The sequence below is a fragment of the Acinonyx jubatus genome, chromosome B2, assembly GCF_027475565.1.
Source record: "Acinonyx jubatus isolate Ajub_Pintada_27869175 chromosome B2, VMU_Ajub_asm_v1.0, whole genome shotgun sequence".
NCBI lineage: Eukaryota > Metazoa > Chordata > Mammalia > Carnivora > Felidae > Acinonyx > Acinonyx jubatus.
The window spans coordinates 840,467-860,103 of record NC_069385.1 but is presented as its reverse complement, the minus strand read 5'-3'; the positions used below and the strand labels follow the sequence as shown (position 1 = coordinate 860,103).

Here is a 19,637-nt window from a genome sequence, read left to right as displayed (position 1 = left end):
CGAGCACTGCGCAGTCACCCGTCAGAACAGAGCCATGTGTCACGAGAATCCTATGTGCTGAGGACACTGAAATGCTGCAACTTATTTAAAGATAAGTTTTTCAAGTTGGGCTTCTAAGTCGTTTTCAAAGAAACTGAGCAGGACTCAAATTACAGCCCAACTGTCACATTCCTGCACTGTGACCGCACCGTGCTCGAGGCTGGAGGCCACGGCCGTTGAGTGTTTGCAGAGCCGAGAGCCTTGCCAGACCACCGGGAACAGATGCCCGCAGCAGCCAGAGAGGAGGCCTACACCCGCCAGTCACGACAGGCGCCGTCCCCCGCGGCCAAAGCTACGAGCAGCTGCGTCTGTCACACCGACGGGTCCTGCGCCACGGCTCCCACCCCAGAAACCTCACGCACGGCCTGCCGTATGGGAGGCCGTGGCGAGCCCGCGGGGCCAAAGTCAGACACTGCCTCTGTCTTCCCACTCCACCCACGTGCAAATTCACAGACACGTCTACCCCTGACTGCTACCGCCAGCCCCTCCGCCGTCCCACACGTGCAGCCGCAGGACAGGAGCGCACGGCCTCCACTGTGCAAAACCATGGCACACGCTCGGCTCTGCTCCTGGGGTTTCGTGCGCGCACTCACGGGCGGTGGGTGCCGGGCTGAGGGTGTTTGCAGCCGGGTCACGGGCCCGGTCCTGGCAGCAGGTCGGAGCTCCCGGGGCCCTGCCTCCCCGCCGCCCCTCGCGGACAACGCACACGACCGCGCCACGCTGTGACTTAAACGAGAACAGGACAGCAAGTACCAAGAGGTTGAGTTCTAAAGTTGTCCTGAGCCGCACGTCTGAATTCCACCGCTAGGGAACTGCTTTTCTGTAAAACACGTGCAAATGTAACACCACGCACCACGGTTTCCAAAGTAACAGCGACGTCTGTGTTTTCTGGACTCAAAAGCAATATTCGACCTTCAGCCTGTCTACTCGCGGAGCTCGTCTGTGCGGATCTTCGCCTCCGACCAGTAAAGGACGTCAGTGTGAACGCTCAGCCCTGACTCGCATCCGCCATGCCGCCTCGCCGCATTCGCAGTCCTGGATTCCACAGCGGTTGTCTCCACACGCGCTCTCTCCCCGTGTGGACGCGAACAGAATCAGACCTTCCTGCCGCCATCACGCCGCGGCAGAAACACAAGGTGAGCTCCATGGCTTTGTGCTTAGCGTTTCTCCGCCGTCACCGCGCTCCCGTGGTGGCACGCTCGTGGCCCGTTCCCGCGGCAGCCAATCCCGCCTGACTCCCACCGTGGCCGTCTGTCACGCCGGTGTGCCATCGAGCACCTCTGGACGGTCAGACGGCTGCCCACCGCGCGGGCCGTGCATCTGCGGGCAGAGGCGGGGGGCCGTCGGCCGGGCGCCCCGCATGCGGGCCGTACTTCTGCCCTCGGGTCGTGGGGTCCACACAGGCATCCGCAGGGCACTTCGGCGTCAAAGGGCAGAAGAGGGCCATTCGCTCCCCGCTCACTCTGCCGCAGAGCCTACCTTCGAAAGTTCGTCAGCTTGGGTCACACGAAACTCAACAGCTTTACGTGCATTTTCCAATTCTCATATGACAAATGCGCGTCTGTCAGGGTGGGCGGGTAACATACGTCCTTTTCACCGTGCGTTACCTGAAATGAGAATGTCAGGCTCGGGCTCCCCGCAATGCCTCACCGGGGCCCCCGGGACAGTCACACGGACGGAGAAGTAAATGCTCAGGATGAGGTTATGCCCAAGAGGGGTTATCGCTGGACCTGCGTCACGATGCAGCCATCGAGCTGCCGACATCGCTCCGACGGGTACCTCTGAGCCCCCACAGGGCAACGCGCTAGACGGGGTGGGGGTAGGGTTCGTGGGGCAGGACAGCGCAGAGTGGGAGCAGGGAAGTAAAGTAAGGTTTACAGAGGGGCTGGGGGAGGCTCAGCGCCTGGGAGGGAGCGCGGCCTGAGGGGCGCAAGCCTGGGCAGGCGGGGTATGGAGGGGCAGATTAGCCGGGGGGACAGGGGACAGCATGTCTTCCAGAAGGAAGAAACGGGCCAGCTGTGTGCGAGGACGTGGCTTGTGGGAAGGTCACAGCACGGCGGGGCCAGCGAGTGACCGGAGGAGAGGAGGTGAGGCCGAGGGGCCAGTGGCAGACATGAGAGGAGTCTTGTCTCCCACGCCCACGAGCCAACTACGGAGATGTGCCTGCGTGGGCGGGACAGAGGGGACGAAACAGGGACCAGCGGGACTCCTTCCCTCTCCTGAGCAAGAGCCCTGAGAGACATGGCCAACTGGAGCCAAGGCCTGCCTTTAAAAGGAAACATGTCCCCGTGCCCACACAGGAAACTCAGAGGCAGTGGCACACGGCGAGACTCCACGTCTGGGCACCGCACGCAGTGATACCACGGGGACAGGAAACAGTTCCCCGTTCTCAGAGAGCCGCCATACGCCAGGCCCAGGCTCCCACCCCCCAGTGCTTGGGGGGACGACGGCCTTGGGGAGCACCTGTGGACCCCCGACAGGGAGTGATCCCCAAGATGTCAGCACCCACATGCACACATTTCCTGCCTGCGGTCCCACCCACAGCCACCGGCACAACCACAGATGACAGTGAAGAGTGGACATCCTGCCCTTCTTCCTCCGTCCATCAATCAAGAAAGATTTAGCTGTGGGTCTTTGTAGACGGACTTTATCAGGCTGGGGAAGTTGTGTGGTCACTGCTGTTTGAATCATTCATAAACGGGCCATCATTTTGTCGAATGATTTTTCTGTGTCTGTGAGACGACCGCATGCTTTGTTTTATTTGTTGATGGGATGTATTGTGTTAATTTGTTCTCATTTGTTAACCCGACCTTGTGTTCCTGGGATAAAGCTCACTTCTACAATATGGAGGCATTTGATTCGCTAGTTATTGAGGATTTTTGCAGCTACATTCATGAGAAACACTGGTGCTAGTTTTCTCTTCTGATTTTGTTAAATCTGTAATCAGGGTGATACTGGCCTCATTGAGGAAGTTCTGGTGTCCCCTCTAATCTCTTGGAAAAGTTTGTGAAGTGTCATTAATTAATTCTTCCTTAGATGTTTGGTAGGAGTCACTGGTGAACTCATCTCGTCCCGGTATTTCCTTTGTGGGAAGTTATTTGTTTAATCACTCTTCTGAACTCTTTAGTTGTTATAAATCTCTTAAATTTTCCTATTTATTCTTAAGTCGCTGTCAATAATTTGCACCTTTCTATGAATTCTTCCATTGACTCAGGCTACCTACCCTCCTCACCTCCTCCTGCCCACAGCTCGTCAGCGAGGTCAGCAGCGTGTCCGTACTTCTGCTTTCAGTACCTGGAGCCTCCTTTCTTTTTCCTTGGTCAGCTCCCTACTTGGCAACTTCACCGATTCCAACATCTGGGTACCCACATTTCTCAGCCAGGTAAAACTTGAAATTACAGCAGACCTTGTAATATGGGAGGTGAGGGGTGATGACCTCTGCCTAGTCAAATATACACATATAACTTGTGACCCCCCCAAAAACCTAAGCACAACAATCTAACGTTGACCGCAAGCCTTACCAGTAACATAAATGGTCCATAAAAACATATTTTGTATATGCATTACATACTGTATTCTTACAATAAAATATGCTACAGAAAAGAAAACGTTACCGAGAAAATCATACGAGAAATACCTTTACGGTATGTACTGTATTTATTGAAAGAATCCACGTCCAAGTGGACCGGCACAGTTCAAACCTGTGTGGTTCGTGGGTCACCTCTATTTGCAGTTTCTACTCATCTATAAGGCTATTTTCGTATGAAAGATTTCCATAAATGTCTTTTGAATTTTTCTGTGAACCATTTAAAGTATAATTTTATAAGATGACTCATGTAACCATTCAGAGGTAAGATTCTAAATCGTCCAGAAAGACCACCATAGTTTGGTGGGCGAACAGGACTGACAGGACCCTGGGGACTTCCTGATACTTGTCCTGCTAAGAACTGGCTCTCTAATGTTCAGTAAGTCCCATTTTCTTTAGACTACAGATAGAATCAAGTGATTTCAGGGCCCCACCTGTGACTGACACTTAGTCATCGATTTGTCACCCGGCAGTAGGGCGTGCTCCTACATTCCCATCGGTGCCAAAGGGCAATGAGGGCCAGCGGATAAAACCGTTCAGAAGGGAAGAGTGAACACAGGTCTCCCGGCACGCCAGCCGTAAGGTAACGCTGCCTGGTGACCATCTTCCTCCTTCACCATTTATTTTAAAACTCAAAGACTTACTGGGGCGCCTGCGTGGCTCAATCGCTTAAGCATCCGACTTCAGCTCAGGTCATGATCTCGCGGCCCGTGGGTTCGAGCCCCACGTCGGGCCCTCTGCTGAGCGCTCAGAGCCTGGAGCCTGCTTTGGATCCTGTCTCCCTCTTTCTCTGCCCCTCCCTCTCTCTAATATAAATAAACATAAAAAAAATTATGGAACTCAGAGACTTGTTATTAGCTTCTCTTGGGTCCGACAACTGAAAGGCATCGGAGCCATGCAAGAATACCTTGAAGTATTTCCATTTCTTAAAGTTAGCAAAAGGGAGAAAAAAACGACTCATATTTAGAAATTCCTTTCCCTTTCTTTCTTTTATAGTCGGACATAAATCATGGAAAAGCAAAGGCAAAATTAAAAAGCAATGAGACATTTTCCAGTAGTTCACTTATCCCAGGAAATGAGGCATGGTAAGTGTGGCCCAGATGTATTTAAACAGCTTAGACAACCGCACTCTGGCTTTAAGACGCAGTGGATGAGCGGAGGGCGGGCTGCCTGCCTGATCGAAGACCACCCACACCTGGCATGAGGCACAACTGGGCAAGGGAGGAAGGGACAAGAAGGGAGGTCAAAGGGGAGGTTCAGAGGGTCCCACGGCCTCCCGCACATTCGCGTCTACATTGTTGATGAATACACGAGTCTGCGCCCAGTGTACTCCCACCGGCCACGCTGGCCCGCAGCCCAGACTGTCTCCGGCAAGCCCTGCGCCCCCCACCCCCTTCCACTTATGGAGATCAGGACACATAAGCACACCCAAGAGTCGGGCTCACGTCACAGAGGCCACGGTGAGCCCACGAGACACCATCTCTGGAAAATACGAAAGCATCCCTCTGTGCCAGTAGCTAAAACAGGCCCCAAAGGAGTCAGATGATGGCGGAGGGGAGGTGCCTTACTCACAGTCCCGGCGGAGGGGAGGTGCTGTGCTCGGCCCCAACGACAGTGGACGCTGTGCTTGTTTCTGACTGGAACACTTTCTCCTTTTGAGATTCTCTTTGGAGGAAGCTTCCGGAAACATAGTCGCAAGCCTTATATCAGCCACCTCTGCTGGGAGTGTCAGCGCACACGCTCTCTGTCCTCCTCCCCGACCCCACGTGGGCCGGCTGCTGGCATGCACAGCCACTGCGGATTTGCAAATTGTGTCATTATCGTTACGAACGTGGTTCTAGTCATTGTCACTCTAAGTCTCGGTGTCCTTCTAGCTTTCTGAGTATCCCACCAAAGTATGGAAGCGATGAAACTGGCCTAGTCTGACCTGCATTGCTTCAGCATGAAGACAAAGTGGCATAAAAAGCAGGGTCTTTCATTCCGGCTAACCCGCCCCAAAATGCATGACAGCGTTCATCTCTGCAACCAGCGCCATCAAGTGTCTGGGCCGAGCGTGGCCGCAGGCTCTGGGGCTGAGGCAGCTCAGCTCACAGACTGATCGCACAGGAAGTAAATCAGGCCCACGGGAACGGGAGCTCTTCCCAGGCCCCGGGGGTACCGGCCCTGCTGAGACCAGGGCCACGCAGAGGCCCCGGAGAACAGGCGGAGGCCAGACACGCCCCGGCAGCCCTGCAGGTGCTTCCCCGGGGTCTCAGAGTCAGACACGGGCTTCGGTCGCACCGTGGCCAGCGGTCACGTTGTGAGGGTGGCACTCCGGACGAAGCCACGACTCCCGGGCCCACAGGTCACAGACGTGTGTCACATGCAAACTAGAAGACATCCTGCTAATAGCATCATGTGGTCCAGGAAATCCCGGATCTGTTTCCCGGGAGGCTGGTCATCACCTGCCTTCTTCCCTTCCCCTGGAGCGCCCCTGGTGTCCCAGTAGTTGGGACAGAAACAGGTCACCTTCTGCCCAGCATTGGGGCGCAGCCCCTGCCCTCACGTCTACTCCATCGGAGGAGCAGTGAGGAGCATGGCCAAGGGGCACCACACAGGGCGCATTTAGAGAACTCTGTGCCATGACACAGAGAATATGGGGACACTACAGAGATAGGGATGGGGGGCTGGAGTTCTCTGTGAAGTTACGATCTATGAACCATGATCTGAAAGACAAGAAGCCGTTCATAAGGAAGTTTCTGAAAGATCATTCTAGTCAGGGAGTATGGCAAGTGCCAAAGTCCCAGAATTGGAAAGCCTGGTATGAAACAGAGACCCCTGTGGATGGAGCCTGTGGGACAGGGGGGAGGGAGGAGGGGCTGGAGGGGGAGGGAGGGAGGGGAGGGACTGAATGGCTGGCAGGGACAGGGAGGGGACCGGAGGGGGCAGGGGCTGGAGAGGGGGGGAAGGAGAAGCTGGTGGAGGTGGGGAGGGGGCCAGAGGGGGGGAGGTGGAAGCCTGGGGAGAGAAGGAATGTGGGTAGAGCCTATCTGACACCCAGGAGGCGGAGAGGGGGCCGGAGAGCAGGTGGGGGTGGGGGAGGGGAGAGCTGGGGAGGCCTGGAGGAGAGGTGGTTGGAGGTGGCAGGGAGGAGGTAGGAGGGAGGGAAGCGGCAAGGAGGCCGAGGCAGGGGAGTGGGAGGAGGGGGAGCGAGGACGGGAAGGAAGAGGGTGGGAGCTTGGGGAAGCCAGAAGGAGGTACCGGCAAAACTACGTTGAGGAGCGTGTGGAGCACGTGGCCAAGAGTCCTTACTTTGAAGACACCACCGTGTACGGAAATACTTACAGCCAGAAGTACACAGTACCAGGATTTCCTTCCGAATACTTCGGTGCGTGTTGGGGGTGGGGGAAAGCGAACGAGAGAAGACATGAGCCTCGGCTGCTGATGGGCACATGGGACCCGTTACATGCGGAGCATGTGCTTAAACTTTTCCATAACAAAATACTTGAGGTTGTGAGGCAGGGTGGCCAGACTCTGGTGGCCACGCAGGTCCCGGGGGGACAGTGAATCCACACACAGGTCACCCTCCAGTCCTGCCTGGGGTGGAAACTCCTTGACAACAGAATATACTCCTCTAAACCACTGAAACTTGTATAAAGCTCCCTGTTACATTGAGCTAAAATCAGTCTTTCTGAGACTTCCAACACAGGACCTGACTCAGTGAGGCAGAGGCCACAGGTCAAGGAGGCAGTGGGCTCATCCACCAAAGAATTCTTTGAAGACCTGAGGACAGCTATCCTGCCTCTAGAAGCCAAGGTTCTGACCCTATGCACCACTCTTAGAACCAAACGGGGATATCATCCTTAGAAAGAGTTTCCCACCCCTTTTTCTCCTCTGTCCCCAAATCCGGTTGGCTTAGCTCCCCTAAGGGACCCTGCCATTCCATCAAGGGCTCCCCCGTTTCTGGCTCATGCACACATGCCTGTGAACACAGTCCAGCTCCACACACTGAAAACCCTGCGTGCAGTGGCAATCCTCAGTCTGTCGTCTTCTTTAAAGATCAATCACACAAAAATGCCAAAGCTCATGAAATCAGTGGGCAAAAGTTTAATAATAAAGAGGATATTTATATCGTTTTTAAATATCCACCCCCAAACTGCTTAGTTATCACGAAAGGGGAAATACTGACTTTACAAAAGAGAAGCCTGATTTACAGTATCTCAGCGGACTTACGAAAGTCCACCAGGTAACTGGGACAAAACAGTATCAAGATGCTACTGATACAAGGACACACCACTTGTGTGTGACAAAGGTAGCAACCAATCGTAGAGAAGAAACTGACCTCAAGGTCAAGAAAGACAAAGCCTGAGAAACTGTTCCAAGTTGGAAGAGGCTGGGAAGGCATAGTAATTCCATGAAATGCATCATCCTGGGATGGGACACGTTATAAAGGATTTGTAAACGCGACCTAGAAGTGAGCTGTGGACTAGATAAGCGGAGAACAGCATCACGTCAGTGTTACATTCCCTGACTTTTATAACATGTTCTGCGTACGTAAGAGGGTGTCACAGCTCTTAGGAAGGGCATCCTACCGTGTTCAGGCTTAAAGGGGGAAGATTTCTCCAACGTACTCTGATGGTTTTGAAAAACAAGTTTGTATATATGCAATCTGAAAGAAATACTATGCAAGCCATACGTAGGATTTAAAATGTTCTAGAAGCCACATTAAAAAATAAAACAAATGTTTTAATTTTGATATCTAACTCATACAAAATATTATTTCAGCACATAATATAAAATTAATGAGAAAATTTGTATCATTTGTACCAAGTCTTTAAAATCTGATGTGTATTTTAGATTTATAGATCATCTGTGTATTTTAGATTTATAGATCGTCTAGCCAAACCTCAAGCGCTTAACAGGTACAGGCAGAGATTAATGAGGAAGGATAGACAAATAACAAGCCAATTAAAAATGGTATAAAATAAAATTATTCTTTAACCTGGGTAAAACTACATAGAACATTCATGTGTTAATCTTGCAATTTTTCTGAAGTTTTATATAGTTATTTAGAGAGAGCAGAGGAGGAGCAGAGAGAGAGGATCCCAAGCAGGCTCTGCACTGTCTGCACAGAGCCCAACGCAGGGCTCGAACTCACGAACTAGAACCTTGAGATCGTGACCTGGGCTGAAACCAAGAGTCAGATGCTTAACTGACTGAGCCACCTGGGCACCCCCCCCCCATTCTTGCAATTTTCATGTAAGTTTCAAACACTATCAGAATTTTAAAATAACAGTAAAAATCAAGTAACAAAAAGTGGTAAGAGAATACAATAAACAAATTCATGCCAATACATTTCAAATCTTAGCAAATGCACAAATGCCCAAAAAACTTCTTACCAAAATCAATCTAAGAAATTATTTAAAGCCAGCACAATCCTATCATAAAACATCAGTCCCTAAACTTTTTGGTCTTAATACCCCTTCGTACTCTTAACATTTATTATTGAGAACCACAAGGACCTCTTGTTTATATAGGTTGTATCTACCAATAAATTAAAACTGAGAATTTAAAAACACATTTATACTTTAATTCTCCTAGCAATGATAACGCCATTATATTTTTACACAAGTAACCTCTTTTATGAAAAATAACTATGTTTTCCAAAACAAAAATAAACTTAGCAAGATGCATGGCATGATCTCTGGATTCTCAGGCCTGCCACTGCACTCAGTTTGTTGCGATACGTCATTTTGGTTAAAGACTATTTGGAAAGGAAGAACTACTCTTAACAGTCCTTTCAGATAATTGCAAATAATCTCCAAAATATGATGAGTGCATGTTTCTTAAAGGCCATGTGAATTGTGGAATCTGAAACTGTATCGGTGAATGTATTCTGACCCATTAAAATCTACTGGTCTATCTTCCACTGTGAGTGAAAGGGTCTTTACCACCGCATGCTTTTGTTAACATCATGCATTAATCGTGTGAAAAATACAGTTCACTTGGTTATGCAGATCTTCACATCTTGATACATTACATTATGCGATGTCAAAATACCACAATTCACCATATCAACAAGCTAAAAAAAATCGCACGATGCCAGTTGATACTGGAAAAGCATTTGGCAAAAGCCAACACGCACTGATGATAAAAGCTCTCGCAATTTAGGAGAGCCTGGTAAAGAGCATCTACCAAACACCGGAGCTGACACCACGTTAATGTAAAGGACTGAATGCTCCCCCCGACTGGGGCGGTGAGGGATGTCTGCTCCTGCTCAACACGGCGTTGGAAGCTCTGGCAATTGCAGTCAGGCAAGAGTGAGACAGAAAACACATGCGCTTGCAGGGAGGAAGCAACACTGTCCCTATTTGCAGATGCCATGATCGTCTACACAGAAAATCCAACAACTCTACAAAAAACAAACAACAGCCAGAAGTAACTCCCAGAGCTCATAAGTGAACCCACCGAAGTCACGTCACACAAAATTCAATCTCACCTCATATACTGATAATGGCCATGTGGAAAACAACGTTAAAAGCAGTATCGTTTATAGTTACTCTAGAAATGATACACCCAGTATAACTTTTAGAAGCATCTGCAGTGTCTGTAAGCTGAACGTTACAGTATACTGACAGGGGAGATCAACGTAAGTGGAAGGACAAACCATGTTCATGGATTGTTAGACTCCTCAGAGTAAAAATGTCGATTATCCCCAACTTTATGTGCGTACGGGTTGAATACAATCCCTGTGAAAACCTCAACAAGGACTTGTGCAGACACAGCTTATTCTAAAATTTATATGTAAGGGCGTATGCTCTATGACAAGGAAGACAATCTTGACAAAGACAGTAAAGTGACAGGAGTCACTGCAGCTGGTAACCTAGCTACTGTTGAAGGACGATACATCGTGTCCAATCTGAGTTTTCTGGAAGAATAAGAGGGGGTTCTACACAGAAAAATCACTAAATGCTGTTCATCAAGTTACAAATTCTAAAAAGAAGGGGCACCTGGGTGGCTCAGTCGGTTGGGCGTCCAACTCCAGCTCAGGTCATGATCTCACGGTTTGTGGGTTCGAGCCCCCCATGGGGACACTGACAACACAGAGCCTGCTCCAGATCCTGTCCCCGTCTCTCTGCCCCTCCCTTGCACACACGCACGCTCTCTCTCTCAAAAATAAACAAACGTGAAAAAAACAAAAAAATTATATTCTCTATAAACATAAAAAACATTTGATAAAACTCAACACGATTCATGCTTAAGACATGTTGAGTCCGACAGCGACTGTCTGTCAAAAGCCATCCTCAGGGTGCTTGGGTGGCTCAGTAGGTTGAGCATCCAGCTTCGGCTGGGGTCATGGTCTCACAGTTCATGAGTTCGAGCCCTGCCTCGGGCTCTGTGCTAACAGCTTGGAGCCTGAAGCCTGCTTCGGATACTTTGTCCCCCTCTCTCTCCGCCCCACCCCTGCTTGTGCTCTGTCTCTTTCAAAAATGAATAAACATAAAAAAAATTAAAAATTAAAAAAAAAAAGCCATCCTCCACAGGCAGGCACCGGAAACTTCCTTCCAGGCCAGGCCTCTTCCCGCACTTCTGCTCAGGCTCTCGGACAGGGCAACCAGGAAGGCAGATCTAAAGTGCAGACACGGGTGAAGCAAAGCTCCTACACAGACGCTACAGTGTCACTCCACGCCGACAGGAAAGAGCCACCAGGCCCTGGAAAGAGAGGGCGAGGGCGGGATGAGGAGGCGGGGTCCCCAGACCCACCGGGTGGTGACACCGGTGACACTGTCTGATCCTGTAACGGTGGCACACGTCACAGCACATTTGTCCCAACCCAGCACGTCCAACACTGAGGGCGGGCTCTGGGAGACATGTCCGTGCACGTGGTTCGGGGACCGCAACAAGGCTCCCGTGGAGGGTGACCCTAACGGGGAGGGTCTGTGGTGCGTGCACGCATTCCCGACAGTCACAGGCGACACACGTCTAGGGTAAGGTGAGGAAAGGACCCACCTCCCTCTGCAGAGGGACTGGGACGGCAGCCAGCACCCTCCATCAGCCCAGCTTAAAGCGCTCTCTTCTCAACAAATACCTGCCATTTGTTCCTGGCAGCCTGGCCTACAACCCGGCTTTCCGTGCTGGGCGGACACCTGGGGCGGGGCGAGGCTCACGTGGGCGGCGCTCTGGACCCCTGCCAGCGGTGTCCACGACCCCATCCCCGGAGGGACCAGCGACAGCGCTGCGGTGTCACCCGCCTGGCGGGAGCCGACAGGACAGCTCTCCCAGGCCGCTCCCTCCTCGCCATCCAGGAGCCCTCACTGGGAGGCAGGGCCAGCCACCCAGCTTCAGCTTCGGCGAGAGACACCTGCAGGGGCAGGGGCGGGCAGTGCCACCCCTCCCCCGCTTGCACCTGCTGCTGCCCCTTCTCTGGGCCACAGCTCCCCCTCCCCCCCCCCCACACACACAGCACCGTGCAACTTGCACATGTGGGTTAGGGCTCTGCCCTTGTGCCCCCACGTGAGCCCTGGAGCAGAGCTTCTATGGGTCCAGGGGGCACGAGCGGCCTGGACCCGAGGACAATATTCGGAAAGAAATCTCGTGGGAAAACCCCCACCTCGCTCGCCCCGCACCCCGCGTGGTCTTCACCGCAGAGACTTCGAGGCATCCCTTTGGTCTGTCCCGGGACGGGTGGGGTGACGCCCCAGTTCTGGGCTGTTTCTTCCAGGTCAAGGGGAGCAGATGAGTAGCCCTGAGTGACTGTCGACAGCTGTTTCTCTCGAGCTCCAAAGCGGTCGGAGTTGGCACTGAGTCCTTTCCCTAAAATTTCTGAATTCTTCACCCTGAATCAGCACGTGCACAGTGTCCTATCCAAACTGGAAGGTGACGTAAGACCACGAATGCCAAACAGACTCTTGTGACGTGAGGTCAGGGTCTTTTCCGTGTGAGGCAGCACAGCTTTCCATCAGTGCTGACGCCCTAAGGGTTAGCCCAGGGTACACAGCAGACAGATCGTGTGGCCAACCTCTAGGCAGCCGGGGGAGAAGAGTCGTTCGGTTTGACAGGCAGTAAAGAAAACGCTCATCACTCTATTTGTGTTAACTGCTACTTTCCGTGCAACTACCAACCAGTTATTGGAATTTAAAATACACAGGACAGGGGCACCTGGGTGGCTCAGTGGCCTAAGTGTCCACCTCGGGATTTCGGCTCAGCTCACAATCTCATGGTCCTCGAGAGCGAGCCCTCTGCATCAGGCTCTGCCCTGACAGCGTGGATCCTGCTTGGGATTCGCTCCCTCCCTCTCTCTCAAAGGGGCTCTCTCATGAGCCCCTTTCTCGCTCATGAACATGCTCTCGCTCGCTCTCGCACTCTCTCACTCAAAATAAACTTTCAAAAAATATACAGAATTCTTCATCTATTGCAGAAGTGGCTGAAGTAGCCGTCTGTAACGTACAACTGTCAGGCTAAAATCGGTACTTAGATGTTATTTAGAACATCAAGGCTTGTGGCCTGTCGCTGGCTGTGGCTTGGTTCTAGCCTGAGGTGAACCGTGGGCACACACAGCACCGTGGAGTCACGTGGCACATCCGAGGCACAAGGACCACCTTTCCAGGTGTAATCCGAGCACCATTTCCAGCCTACGAGGCAGTTTTGCAAACTCAACTTGTCACCTCAGTGGAGACCTGAGCTCCAGAGGCGAGCAGAAGCCTATGTTTTGGTCAGGAATAAACACTGTTGTCGTGGTGACTGCTTAAAAACTGCAAGAAAGCACCTCCAGTGCACCATGATCCAAAATGGCGCCCAGGACTGAGGCGGCCTGATGACCTCGGTGCACTGACCTCAGGTGGGTCCCACGGGGGACCCGTCACAGGACGGTGAGCCCAGTCCGAGCTTCAGCTTACAGCCGCCTCGTTCACAAGTCCAGTCTGTGCACCAGGAGTTAATTTCAGAGCAATCCTCGAGAAGAAATTGAAGAGAGACTCTTGAATGTGAACGACCACTTGCAGACGAGCATCTGGCCGCAACCACGACTGACGTTTCCGGCAATAGTCCCGCCTTCGTGTGGACCCACTGCCTCTGCGGGGTAGCTGCTCCAGGTCTGCACATCTCCCTGCTCTGGGGTTGCCTCAACCCAAACGGTGGGTTGGCAAGAGCACAGCAGGCAGTGGAAGCCCCACAGGGCCACAGAAGCACCCAGAGCGTGACGGGGTGCGTGCCACAGAGGACGTGTCCTCGACACCCCCCTCCCACCGTGGCGCGAACCACCCCTAGCGACCTGTGGACACAGGCTCCAGTCAGCGTCCGAGTAGCCAGAGAAGAATGCACCTGGCAAATGTGATTCCCTCTGGTAACACATGAACAGAGGCCAGAAGTGTCCCCTGGTTGAAGTGACATCTAAATGCAGAGGCCCCGCTTTTGTTCACTTTTCCCATCCCGGTTTTAGGAAAAGTAGTCTAAAGTTGGATGTCTGGGTTCACTGCAGTGGCTGCATTTTTTTCCTTCCTTTTTCTTCCTTCCTTCCTTCCCTTTCTCCCTCCTTCCTTCCCTACCTTCCTTCCCTCCCTCCCTCCTTCCCTTTCTCCCTCCTTCCTTCCCTCCCTCCCTCCTACCTTCCTTCCCTCCCTCCCTCCTTCCCTTTCTCCCTCCTTCCCACCTACCTTCCCTCCCTCCCTCCTTCCCTCCCACCTTCCTTCCCTCCCTCCTTCCTTCCTCCCTCCCTCCTTCCTTCCCTTTCTCCCTCCTTCCTCCCTCCCCCCTCCCTCCTTCCTTCCCTCTCTCCCTTCCTTCCTTCCTCCCTCCCTACTTCCTTCCTTTTCTTTCTTTCCTTCCATTGGGAGGAGGGACTTTATTTTTCATTTCATGGCTCTTTCCTTAACAGTGATACTAAGGCATATGGACAAGAGCTGACTAGAAGACCCCCTCTGACGAGATCTAACTGTGTCTGAGTCCTGGGGGCAGACAGCCTTGCTGGTCTGAATACTCACCGCAGCCCCAGTAACAACTCTGTGACTCTGTGCTCAGGTGTTGGGAGAAAGGAGAGTTGGGGACCACTCTGCATAGCTTGTCCAGATGTCTCCAATTCTTATGTTTTAATGAAATTACTTTGTGATTCTGCTTTAATTTTCTATAATTTATCCTGTGTTTATTTTGTTTTCTGAATGTGAAAATGGATTTAAACTTAAAGCACCATGGACTCTTTAGAGCTTCACCATTTAACAGATTCAATGCCAACAGCCTGCCAGCTCCTCCACGCGGATGTGCGTCTGTGCAAAGACACTGCCGAATGAATGCGCGTGACTAACCATCACTGAGCGTGCACACGGCCCCCTTCTGTGTCTGACGTGCTCATCCTGGAAACTCCAAGGAAGCACACCCGCGTCGTCTGAGCACATTTTAAAACAACTGGCAAGCGGAGATTATCGCGGAGCGCCTCAAGTTCCCCTGTTGTTCTACTTGAGTAGATTTTTAAGTTCTTTAGACTCTACTGTGCTCCCACTTGTGGTAAAGAATCGTCAATATTCAACACACAAATATCTTTGATGGCAGGTAACTGGCGCCCCTCCTGCTGAATGGTTTGCCCGCTTGAACCGAAGGCAGTCAGGCTCCTGAGTCACTGAGTGATCCGAGCCTCTGTCCATACTGAGCTCTCCGTAGCCACGGCCACAACTGGAGCCTCAGCACCTGCACTGGCATCACGGCTCCCCATGGCCGGTGTGGCAGCCTGTGGGCCCCGGAGGCACACGGTCTTGGCATCTCGTCTTCCGGCAAACCCAGAAGCCACGTGGGACAGAGCTGGGAGGGGTGCCTGGGTCGCAAGCACAGGGGCGTGTTAGGGGACACACAGCAGGAAAGTGCCACGAGCCACGCCACACTTCGGGTCCAGGAACAGAAAAACCAGCCCCTTGTGTCCCTTCCAAGATGCTGCCGTTCTAGTTCAGCTCAGACTGAACATCAACAAAGAGAGGAACAAACGGGCCGTGATTATCTGAGGAGGGAAGCCGTCGCCGAGAGGAACGCTCTTCCCACTTGAGGTGACCACGGAAGCTGGACAGCGAAGTCCACGCATCTGAGGCTTACGGCTTCAACCCCAAGGTCTGGAAGAGCTTCGCGGCTCGGCAGGACAGACGGGCAGACGGACGTGGACGTGCGCGGCTCAAGGAAACCTGACGGTCTGTGCGAGGATAAGAGGTGTGCCGCGAACACCAGCAATTCCTCTGACCAAGGAAATGCGAAAAAGAGGCGTAACCTGCTGGCAACGTGCTTTCCTTAACAGCCCTACTTGCGACTCAAGCATCTTGGTTCAAATCGTTACTGGGAATGTGCCATTTTAAACACGAAAACAGTGTGGGATGCAGTGGGGGTACAACCAACGGGAAGTATCGGAGCAGCGTGGATCCTTGGAAAACGTCAATGTCAGAGGATCCCACATCTCAAGTTCTTGGAGCCGCAAAATGAATGCCGTTCGTGCACAGCTCCTTTGTCACTGGTCCCTGTTTCCGCCACGGTGGTGGCCACACGGCCAGCCTCTGCTCTGGTCAGCAGATGTGACGCAGAGTCGCGAAGGAGGGTCAGTCATACTTCCCAAGTGGGTATGTGATGAAACCCTCCCAGGTTGTATTATAGCCTAAGTTTTAAACATAAAACACTCTGTGTTTCTAATGATTTACTATTTTGAAGGGTTGCAAAGCAGACCGCTTTCAGAGGTTAATTTTCTAGAATTCTGTGTGATGTGCGTTTTTGCATCCATGAGATACATGCCCTCAGATGAACAATACTGTAATTTCTAGGCAACATAGAAATGAGTAAAGATGTTAGAAATAACTGTGCTGCCATGAGACACCAGAACACAGATGGACTTACTTTACCCGAATTCAGCGAGCATCCGTCTGTTCTGTTCTGGCGATCAGACTGAAGACAACGCCACCCTCCTTGAGGGACTCAAATTCTAGTGGAGAAGCCGACATCTGAACCGGAAGGCTGAGGGCACAGTGCCCTGCATGCTGCACACAGGTCTGTAGCTGGCGGTTCACACCTGAGGGTCAGACGCCGGCTCGACTTCACGGAAAGTCACAGAGGACGGCATTTGAACGGGGTCCAAAGGCCGACAGCGGCAGTGAGAACGCATTCCAGAGATGGTGTCCACAGAAGAGCGGGGACCCCACCGGGCTGGGCACGGAGCCCCGGGGCACAGGCCTGGATGGCGGGGTGGGAGCAGGCTCGGCGAAGCCGGATGGACCTGACTGGCCGAGCTGAGGCGTTTGGACCAAATCCACTGGGCAGTGGGGAGGAGGAAAACAATTATCACTTACATTTTCCTAAAACCTAGAAACCTAGAGGAAAAAATATAAACTGTGACATAGAAGAAGAAAACTGTGACCATACTAGATGCGTGAGGTTGATTCCAACATAATCCGGTGATTAGACAGGGTGATTTTCCAGAACAAATCAATGAGCCTTCAATTTCACAATGGGATCACAGGAAGACTGTAAAACACTTCGGGGGTGGTGCTTGGAGAGAGAATAATGTTCTTCACCAGACGATTACAGTGACACGCATACCTTCGGGAGAATAAACCCAGTTAATGAAGCTAAACCATCTCTTCAAGTTGTAAAAGATTAAGTATTCAACAGGAGACTTCACCCACACTCTGAGAGTCAACTGATTTTCAACGAAGGCACTAATGAAATTCAGTGCAAAAAGTATTTTTAGCACGTATTACTGGAGCAAACAGATATTCACGGGAAAAAAAAAAAACCTTGAGTAGACTTTTCTCCGTGCCCCAAACTACGTCAATGCACGGTGGCTGTGCAGGCCAGACACGTGGTGTTCTTGCCCCGCGTGACCCCTCCCCGAGGGTGGGGGGCCCTGTGCACGGAGCCTGTGCACAGTTACACCCGAGACTGCGGCACCGTTGCGGGGGGAGCCGTGAGGAAGGGTCGCCAACAGGGGCCCGTTAATGGCCGATGGCCACTTCCGGTCTGTAGCCAGCAAGAAGCTGAGGCTCTCAGTCCTACAACCACACGGATCCCAACCTGCCAACGACGCGACGAGCACGGAAGGAGATCCGTCCCAGGAGACCCTTGGCTGAGCAAGGGCCCTGGGCAACACCTCGGTCACGGCCGGGAGACCCTGAGCTGAGAACCCGGTGAGCCACACCCAGACTCCTGACCCACAGAAACCGTGAGAACAGACGTGTGGTGTTTCAGCACAGTACGTTTTTGCTGATACAGCGGACCCGTGAACGGCGTGGGGGTTCGGGGCGCCGGCCCCTGCTTGTCGAAAATCCACACGTAATTTTGGCTCCTCGAAAACATAACCGCTAATAGCCCGCCACGGACCAGAAGCCTGACCACTAGTCAGTTAACACACATTCTGTGTGCCACGTGTGTTGCATATTAAGTATTCACAGTGAGGTCAGCTGGCCAAGAGGCAGCACGAGCACGGGGCTGTGCTCTAGCTCCGGGGGACCGCGTCCAGGTGGAGCCGCACAGCCCACCCCGTGTTGTTCGACGGTCCGCCTACCGTTAGGGGACAAACGGGAGCAAACACAATGGGCCAGAGGTCTAAACACAAACAAAAACTTCCCGGAAGAAAACACACAGAAAATCACTGCGGGCTTTGAGTTGGCAAGATTTTTCAGACAGGCCAGAAAGCACCAACCATAAAATAAAAGTTACACTTCGTAAAAATTCAGCATTTATGTCATTAAAGGATATTATAACACAAATAGACATGCCACAGACTTGGGGAAATATTTGCAACACGTACACCTGATCTATGATAGTATCTGGAATACATTGTTTTTAAAGTTCTACAACTTGTTAATAGTAATAACAAACAATTAAAAATAAGGGCATAATCACATGATGTAGTGTTCAATATCACTCATTATTAAAAAAATACAAATTAAAACCACAATAAAAATGCCACAATAGGGGCGCCTGGGTGGCTCAGTCTGTTAAGCATCCGACTTCGGCTCAGGTCATGATCTCACGGCTCGTGACTTCGAGCCTCACGTCAGGCTCTGTGCTGACAGCTCGGAGCCTGGAGCCTGCCTCAGATTCTGTGTCTCCCTCTCCCTCTCCCTCTCTCTCTCTCTCTCTCTTTCTCTGCCCGTCACCTGCTTGTGCTCTGTCTGTCTCTTGAAAATAAATGTTTCAAAAAATTTTAATTAAAAAAAATACCACAATAGCTAAAATTAAATAGACTCACAAAACAAGGCTGCCGCAGAGCAGGCGAGAATGTGAACGGCGCCCACTCCGGAAAGCTCACAAGCGGGTACTGAGGCTGAGCACGTGGCCGCCCCACTCCCACCCTCCATCCCCCCACTGGTCCAGCAGCCCTGCCCCCATCTGCTTGCTCAGGAGAACCAGGAACGCATCACCACCAGACCTTTCCAGAAGTGGCTTTATTCACGATCGCCAAACTGATACACCAGAGGCTCCTTGGCTGACACAACAGAAAAGCTCTCCATCACATAAAGGAGTGGCTGCTGCGACACGTAATGGCACAGACAAAGGTCCCGTGGCCATGGAGTTCTGGAAATGACTGACACTGGGATGCTCTTTGCTCACAGGTGTGGACGCGGGGACTGACTGGGAAAGGCATGTGGAAGGTCCCAGTGAAGGGAAGTCCTGCAACTACAGGCAGCGTGGGTCACACAAGCGTGCACCTGTCCACACTCACAGACCCGCAGTCTGGATCTCAAGTGAGTGTGACCACAGTACCTCTGTGGGAGGAACAGAGTCAGCCGTCCAACATGACTCAGAGCACATGCTTATTTAACACAATTGTAGACAAACCGTCAACACTGACTGCGTTCACCTTCAATCTTTCCTTTTTAATTCTTATTCAAAAAATATTTTAGTTTTGATTAAAAATATCAAAGTAATGTCTCCCAAAGAAGACATCCAGATGACCAACCGACACATGAAAAGATGCTCAACGCCACTCCTCATCAGGGAAATACAACTCAAAGCCACACTGAGATACCACCTCGCACCGGTCAGGGTGGCTGAAGTGAACAAATCAGGGGGC

At 51.9% G+C, this 19,637-nt stretch overlaps 1 protein-coding gene across 1 annotated transcript in view; it reads right to left on the bottom strand.

Moving 5' to 3' along the window:
• Positions 1 to 19,637, bottom strand: part of WDR27 (WD repeat domain 27) — a 150,689-nt gene that overhangs the window by 43,973 nt on the left and 87,079 nt on the right.